This window comes from Hyperolius riggenbachi, chromosome 1 (genome assembly GCF_040937935.1).
Source record: "Hyperolius riggenbachi isolate aHypRig1 chromosome 1, aHypRig1.pri, whole genome shotgun sequence".
Classification (NCBI taxonomy): domain Eukaryota; kingdom Metazoa; phylum Chordata; class Amphibia; order Anura; family Hyperoliidae; genus Hyperolius; species Hyperolius riggenbachi.
The window spans coordinates 506697458-506705977 of record NC_090646.1 but is presented as its reverse complement, the minus strand read 5'-3'; the positions used below and the strand labels follow the sequence as shown (position 1 = coordinate 506705977).

Sequence of the window (8520 nt, the reverse complement as noted above, 5' to 3'; positions counted from 1 at the left end):
TATCATAAAAATATTCTCAAGACAGGGGTGTAACTAGAAATCACTGGGCCCCTGTGCAAAACTTTGGATGGGGCCCCCACCCCTCGCTTTCTGCACAGGTAAACTGAGAACCAATGTTATTCAATTGGCTAGTGCACACTTGAATGTGTTTTCCCCATGCAGATAAAAACAGACAGCAGTGAAGCACTGCACGCACTTTCTCTATCAATTACATTAGCTTCTGTGATAAAATGTGCATGTTTTCACACATACAGACACATATGGGGCTCGATTCACAAAAGTGTGATAACTGCTATCACAGCATTTATCACGTGATCTGCCGCATACAAAGGTTTTCACGCGTACAGCATTACTTCGCGTGATAAGCGAAGGTTTGCATGCGATTATGTGCACTCGCTTAAAACGCATAGAAAAAAAATGATGAGTGTGCACCCAGCTTTTAGCTTATTACACTCTGCAGACTTCTAAAGCATCACTACAGGACAGAGCACTTTGGGAGGGGTAGGGAGGTTGGAGACTGGGCACTGTACACAAGACCCTTCTGTACACTGAATAGGGACTGTCTACAAATCTTTGTCTGCAAAACTTGCTGAGCAGATGCAGTCACTAGAACAATTGTGCAGAGAGCAGACATGTTTTTCTCTCCATGCCCTTAGTTGTCAGTCTCTCAGGGCAGGGAACAGAAACTTTCCCCCTAAGGGGCCCCCTGCGGCTTCCGGACCCCCTGCGGCTGCATCCCTTGCAGGGTCTATTGTTACGCTCCTGGCTCAAGAGCATTGCTCATACTGTACTGGAGTTGTCATGCCTGCATTTTACAAATGGTGTAAAATAAATAGTGCAGATATATTGCATTATTGATTATAGCCTCATTTAAGATTATTTTAACTAGTTGGAAGCCCTGCACATTATCTCGAGACAGATAATGTGTGCCATGGCATCTAACAGCATATACCATTTAGCTGCCTAATGCAGCTATGCAGAGCGGCGCAGGGAGCTTCTTTATATGTGCCTGTTCCAGGTGGTTGTATCGGCTTCTCCTCCTCATCCACCCACTACTCTGCACTCCCAGCATCCTCTTTGTAGTTCAGATCACATGATATGACATGTGATCGACATAACCCAGGAGACTCTTCCATCAGCCCTCTTCCACTGCAATGCTGAAACTATCCCCTGGGTTACGATCACATGTCATAATATGTGATCAGAACCCCAAAGAGGATGTCAGCAGCATTGCATCCCCATGAGCGGAGAATAGGAGACGCCAATCCAGCTGCCTGGAACAGGTAAATATGACAGCTCCCTGTGCCACTCTGCCAGGGCCGGTTCAAGTAACAATGGGGCCCTAGGGCAAGATTAGTCTGGGGGCCCCCCAACAGACACCACCCTGACCAAAAAGCGTCATCAGAGGCCCTTTGTTGCAGCCAAATTTCCCTCCTGGGACCCTGAGCTGGCTGCTGACCCTCCCCCAAACATCCTCCAACTTAACAGACTCTGCAGTGTCCCTGGGGAGCAACAGTTCAGATGGGGGAGGGACAACTTGGGGGCCCCTACAGGCTCTGGGGCCCTGGGGCAATTGCCTAATTTTTCCTATGGTAGCTCTGGCCCTGCACTCTGCATACCCTGCCAGGCAAACTGCCCCAGTTGCAACAAAAGAAAAATCCTCCCTGCAGTGCACATATAGCTTTGCTATATGTGGCTGCAAGAGTTAAGCACAGCTGATTATAAGTACACTAACACATCAAACCACCTCTATACTTTCATTGAAAGACTGTAAATACATCTCACAAAATCACTATGGGGACTTGCTATGAAGAGGATTCATTATGCAGCCCTCCCTGCTGTGAGTGCCTTCTCGATGACCACATTATATCACATGTAAAATATACTGTTTATTGTGTTTAGCACGATCCGTTCATAGCTAAAATCTTGAGTTTTGTGGGGAGTTTCTTTCTCTTTTGCAATTTACATAACACTTTTGTCATTATCCCTATGTAAAATTGATATTTTGACACAGACAGTATTAACTAAAAAAATACTCCCTGATCTGAAATGCAAGCATACTGCTTTATTGAGTTTAGCTCCAAGAGGGGATAGGACAAGCCAGGAGACTGTTGGAGCACAATTTTGCTCACTTTTGGGGCTGCAGTGCCGAGTCTATAAGCCAAGTTCATGATTGCCATGAAAAGGAAAGATATTTTTTTGTACTAGACAGTTGTAGAATATCTGCTAACAGATAGACTCCAAATCTGGTGTTTAGCAGCCATTCTGACAAAGTGCTGAAACAGATCACAGCCTTTCACAGTGCATCAGATGGTGTTGCAGAATAATTCTGGGGACTGCTCTCAGCTTTATTGTTAGTGCTCTTAACACCAACACCATCAACACCATAATGATCATAATGATAAAAAAAAAAGATAACAGTGGTATGTCTGTCATTGCTGAGGAACATCTGTGTAACGTGGCATTTTTGTTGAATAACCATTTTTAGTGAAGCAGTATTTAGTTGTATGAAATGCAATCCAATGTGAAAAACTGGCTGTGGAAGCATTTGAGTACCCTTGTAATTTTGCTGATTTGAATGCATGTAACTGCTCAATACTGACTTATACTACTTGGCACACCAAATTGTTTGGATTAATTTGTTACACGTTAAACTTCATAGACAGATGTGTCTAGTTATGAGTTGGTTATGTGAATGGACACCTAGCATATGCAGTGGCTTGCAAAAGTATTTGGCCCCCTTGACGTTTTCCACATTTTGTCACATTACTGCCACAAACATGAATCAATTTTATTGGAATTCCACGTGAAAGACCAATACAAAGTGGTGTACACGTGAGAAGTGGAATGAAAATCATACATGATTCCAAACATTTTTTAAAAATAAATAACTGCAAAGTGGGGTGTGCGTAATTATTCAGCCCCCTTTGGTCTGAGTGCAGTCAGTTGCCCATAGACATTGCCTGATGAGTGCTAATGACTAAATAGAGGGCACCTGTGTGTAATTTAATGTCAGTACAAATACAGCTGCTTTGTGATGGCCTCAGAGGTTGTCTAAGAGAATATTGGGAGCAACAACACCATGAAGTCCAAAGAACACATCAGACAGGTCAGGGATAAAGTTATTGAGAAATTTAAAGCAGGCTTAGGCTACAATAAGATTTCCAAAGCCTTGAACATCCCACAGAGCACTGTTCAAGCGCTCATTCAGAAATTCAGAAATGGAAGGAGTATGGCACAACTGTAAACCTACCAAGACAAGGCCGTCCACCTAAACTCACAGGCCAAACAAGGAGAAATGCAGTCAAGAGGCCCATGGTGACTCTGGATGAGCTGCAGAGATCTACAGCTCAGGTGGGGGAATCTGTCCATAGGACAACTATTAGTCATGCACTGCACAAAGTTGGCCTTTTTGGAAGAGTGGCAAGAAGAAAGCCATTGTTAACAGAAAAGCATAAAAAGGCCCGTTTGCAGTTTGCCACAAGCTATGTGGGGGACACAGCAAACATGTGGAAGAAGGTGCTCTGGTCAGATGAGACCAAAGTGGAACTTTTTGGCCAAAATGCAAAATGCTTTGTGTGGTGGAAAACTAACACTGCACATCACTCTGAACATACCATCCCCACTGCCAAATATGATGAGTGGCAGCATCATGCTCTGGGGGTGCTTCTCTTCAGCAGGGACAGAGAAGCTGGTCAGAGGTGATGGGAAGATGGATGGAGCCAACAGGGCAATCTTGGAAGAAAACCACTTGGAGTCTGCAAAAAACTTGAGACTGGGGCAGAGGTTCACCTTCCAGCAGGACAACGACCCTAAACATAAAGCCAGGGCAACAATAGAATGGTTTAAAACAAAACATATCCATGTGTTATAATGACCCAGTCAAAGTCCAGATCTAAATCCAATCGAGAATCTGTGGCAAGATCTGAAAACTGCTGTTTACAAATGCTGTCCATCTAATCTGACTGAGCTGGAGCTGTTTTGCAAAGAAGAATGGGGAAGGATTTCAATCTCTAGATGTGCAAAGCTGGTAGAGACATACCCTAAAAGACTGGCAGCTGTAATTGCAGCAAAAGGTGGTTCTACAAAGTATTGACTCAGGGGGCTGAATAATTATGCACACCCCACTTTGCAGTTATTTATTTTTAAAAAAATGTTTGGAATCATGTATGATTTTTGTTCCACTTCTCACGTGTACACCACTTTGTATTGGTCTTTCACGTGGAATTCCAATAAAATTGATTCATGTTTGTGGCAGTAATGTGACAAAATGTGGAAAACTTCAAGGGGGCCGAATACTTTTGCAAGCCACTGTATGTGAATAAACACTGCTTTTATTCCAATTGAGTGAGCAGACCTCCTGGATTTTTCAGCAATCATGAGAAAAGATATGCAAGGTGGCCAATTGCAAGTTGTGTTTTTCTTTGACTCTCCTCTGATGAGTGACAGCATGGGATCCTCAAAGCAGTTCTCCAAACATCTGAAAAAAACGATTGTGGTTTAGAAGCAGGCTACAAAAAGCTATCTCAGAGGTTTAAACTGTCAGTGTCAACAACCCACAGATCACCTCCAAATACCTGAAAGTACATCTAGTCACAGATGGTGTATCTGTTCATCTTTCTACAATATAGTTTAATTTGCACAAAGAACATCTGTATGGCAGGGTAATGAGAAATAACCCTTATCTTCACCCATGCCACAGAGTCACTTATTTGTTTAGTTATCTGTTTAGTTTATTTGTATACTTATATGCAAAAGCTCATTTTGACAAGCCAGATTCATTTTGGAACAAAGTGCTTTGGACCGATGAGATAAAAATTGAGTTATTTGGTCATAACAAAAAGTGCTTTGCGTGGTGGAAGAACACCACATTCCAAGAAAAACATTTGCTACCCAGTGTCAAATGTGGTGGAGACTCCATGATTCTGTGGGGCTGTGTAGCTATAGTTCAGGGCCTGGGCCCTTGCTAAAGTTGAGGGACTGATGAATATAACCCAATATCAACAATATCAATTTCTGCAGAATGTTCAGCATCAGTCACTAAGTTGAAGTTATGCAGCAGCTGGATATTCCAAAAAAAGTAAAAATCTACAATGGCATTCATGTAGAGGGAGAAGTAAAAAGTTCGGTAATGGCCATCACAATCACCTGACTTTATTATCACTGAAAATCTATGGGTTGATCTGAAGCAAATTTAACTGAACTGGAGTAATGAAGAAAATACAAGTGGATCGACTTGCCTAGTACATTATGGTCCTCCTTGCACAGCATCTTATGTTGTTGTGGCCAGAGGAGAAATAGTCATCAACATACAGTGAATTTATCATAATGAATAAGATCATGAAAGTTCTCAAAATACATGTTCCCATGCCCTATTGATTTCAATGTATTGTTTATGAAAACTCTATGTTATATCAAAATCCTCATCTTTGTAAAAATATAAATATCTTTACAGAACTTCTGGCAAAGCAAAATTGTCACATTCACTTATCACTACTGAAAATTGAAAGATCTGGTCACAACTAGTGCTGCTGAGAGGTAGGTAACCTTTAGATTAGAAAAATGCATACTTTCCTGCCTTCCTCATCTTTTATTCTTGGTTCTACTTTCTGTCTTCTTTAATGTGCCACTGCTGCAGTAGTGCCTGGTCCTCTCTAGCCACTCCCACCACGGGATATGCACAAACCTCCCCTCACACAACTGCTCCGTTGGCCTTGGAGCGGCCTGGGAGGAAGTGCCCCAACGACCTGGCAGTTCCTGCATTACCCCTGCTGTAGTGTGCAATGGTATGGTTAGCATTGCCTTGATGAAAACACCCGGGGAATGTGCTGGGAGGGGCCACCATGGGCACCAGGAAGAGGGGATGGAAAGGGGTGCCTAATATAGGTAGCCTGTCTATTGAGAAAAAAACCCAAAAAAACAAAGAAAGTTGTGGTTCTGATGCACTTAAAGCTCACAGTTTTGTAAATTCACAGCTTGTTAAAATTTGGAACTTATCCAATGACAGTTGCTTTTGCCTACTTTTGAGGATGTCACGGAAGTTCAATCCTGCAGCATCAAAGGGAGAAGAACAATCGCCTCAGTTGTGATGACGTGACGCGCATATACATTCCGTGCTTATATAGCAAGACGTTGGTTGCTTATCAAGTCCAAATTTGTTAACAAGTGTTTTGCTTGCAGGGGCGTAACTAGGGGGGGAGCAGACCATGCAACTGCAGGGGACCACAGTGGTGTTGAAGGGCCCCATCTACTAACCTTCCCTTTCTCTGATACTCCAGACCATAGATTCCGATGGCCACACTTGTTTTATGACCCTTTTATGATAAACCCCCATGTTGTGAGGACCACCAAAGGGAAGGTGTAACGATTAGTGGTGCTCAGCAGAGCTCGAATATTCGAGTAGCTCGAATATTCGAGCTCTTTTTCAGCTATTCGAGCTCGGTATTCGAGCTCCGAATAGCTGGAGCTATTCGAATGGGCTATCCGAGTACACTCGAATAGCCCATTCACTATTCGAGCTATTCGAGCAACCCGGCGCTATTCGAGCTCGGTACCGAGCTCGAATAGCGTCATAGCCCAGATTGATGTCCTTAGAGCCAATCAGAGGGCTCCCAGGCCCTCTGACGGCAGCCAATCACAGAGGGGGACCCTGGCCAGCCCCTACCCTATAAATAGCGGCCGCCATGTTCCGTTTCTCCATGCTTGCCTGAGACTTGTACAGAGAGAGAGTTGCTCCTTTGTGCTTTGGCTTAGCAAGTGCTCTATTGTGATCATTTACCTAGCGTTTTTGCTCACCTACACCTGCCATATACACCTATATTGTTGTTAGTTAGATAGACATTGTATTTTAGTTAGTAGCTTGTGTGTTACATTAGAGACAGGCAGCTGCTGCAAGCTTACAGGTTTAGGCCTCAGGGGGGCCTTGCCTCTGTGGGCAGCTGTCCTCTGTTTATTTCTCTCATCTATACCAGTATTTCTGCTGTCCTTTACTAATAGTATTGTAGTTATACTGTACTAGGAGTAGGACACTCACTGACTGTCACTGTTTATAGGCTACTAGCTAGCTCCTGCGTGTGTGCACTCACTCACTGTCTGTGTGTACACACACTCTATTTCCTTCTGATTACTGATAGATTATTGTTATTTAGTTGTACTTACTTACTACTTACTCTTACTGTACCCGTAGGGACACTCACTGTCACTGTTCATATAGGCTACTAGCTCCTGCGTGTGCGCACTGCACTCACTGTCTGAGTGTACACACACAACACACACTCTATTTCCTTCTGATCGCTGATTGATTATCGTAATTAGTTAGTTGTACTTACTGTTACTACTTACTCTTACTGTACTAGGAGTCTAGGACACTCAGTCACTGTCCATAGGCTACTAGCTCCTGCGTGCGTGCACTCACTGTCTGAGTGTACACACACCCACACTCCATTTCCTTCTGATCGCTGATTGATTATCGTAATTAGTTAGTTCTACTTACTGTTACTACTTACTCTTACTGTACTAGGAGTCTAGGACACTCAGTCACTGTGTTCATAGGCTACTAGCTCCTGCGTGCGTGCACTCACTGTCTGAGTGTACACACACCCACACTCCATTTCCTTCTGATCGCTGATTGATTATTGTAATTAGTTAGTTCTACTTACTGTTACTACTTACTCTTACTGTACTAGGAGTCTAGGACACTCAGTCACTGTGTTCATAGGCTACTAGCTCGTGCGTGCGTGCACTCACTGTCTGAGTGTACACACACCCACACTCCATTTCCTTCTGATCGCTGATTGATTATTGTAATTAGTTAGTTCTACTTACTGTTACTACTTACTCTTACTGTACTAGGAGTCTAGGACACTCAGTCACTGTGTTCATAGGCTACTAGCTCCTGCGTGCGGTCACTCACTGTCTGAGTGTACACACACCACCCACACTCTATTTCCTTCTGATCGCTGATTGATTATTGTAATTAGTTAGTTCTACTTACTGTTACTACTTACTCTTACTGTACTAGGAGTCTAGGACACTCAGTCACTGTGTTCATAGGCTACTAGCTCCTGCGTGCGTGCACTCACTGTCTGAGTGTACACACACCCACACTCCATTTCCTTCTGATCGCTGATTGATTATTGTAATTAGTTAGTTCTACTTACTGTTACTACTTACTCTTACTGTACTAGGAGTCTAGGACACTCAGTCACTGTGTTCATAGGCTACTAGCTCCTGCGTGCGTGCACTCACTGTCTGAGTGTACACACACAACACACACTCTATTTCCTTCTGATCGCTGATTGATTATCGTAATTAGTTAGTTCTACTTACTGTTACTACTTACTCTTACTGTACTAGGAGTCTAGGACACTCAGTCACTGTCCATAGGCTACTAGCTCCTGCGTGCGTGCACTCACTGTCTGAGTGTACACACACTAAATTTACTTGTGATTACTACTGATTATTGTAACTGCTAGTTGTACTTCCTGACTGTTACTACTTACTTACTGTACTAGGGGACAC

At 43.3% G+C, this 8520-nt stretch overlaps 1 long non-coding RNA gene across 1 annotated transcript in view; it reads left to right on the top strand.

Moving 5' to 3' along the window:
• The first annotated feature begins 1130 nt into the window (after nucleotides 1–1130).
• Nucleotides 1131–8520, top strand: part of LOC137555877 (uncharacterized) — a 32567-nt gene continuing 25177 nt past the window's right edge. The window contains exons 1-2 of the long non-coding RNA XR_011028547.1: nucleotides 1131–1283; nucleotides 5456–5538. This is a non-coding gene — a long non-coding RNA (uncharacterized lncRNA). The remainder of the gene's footprint in view (nucleotides 1284–5455; nucleotides 5539–8520) is intronic.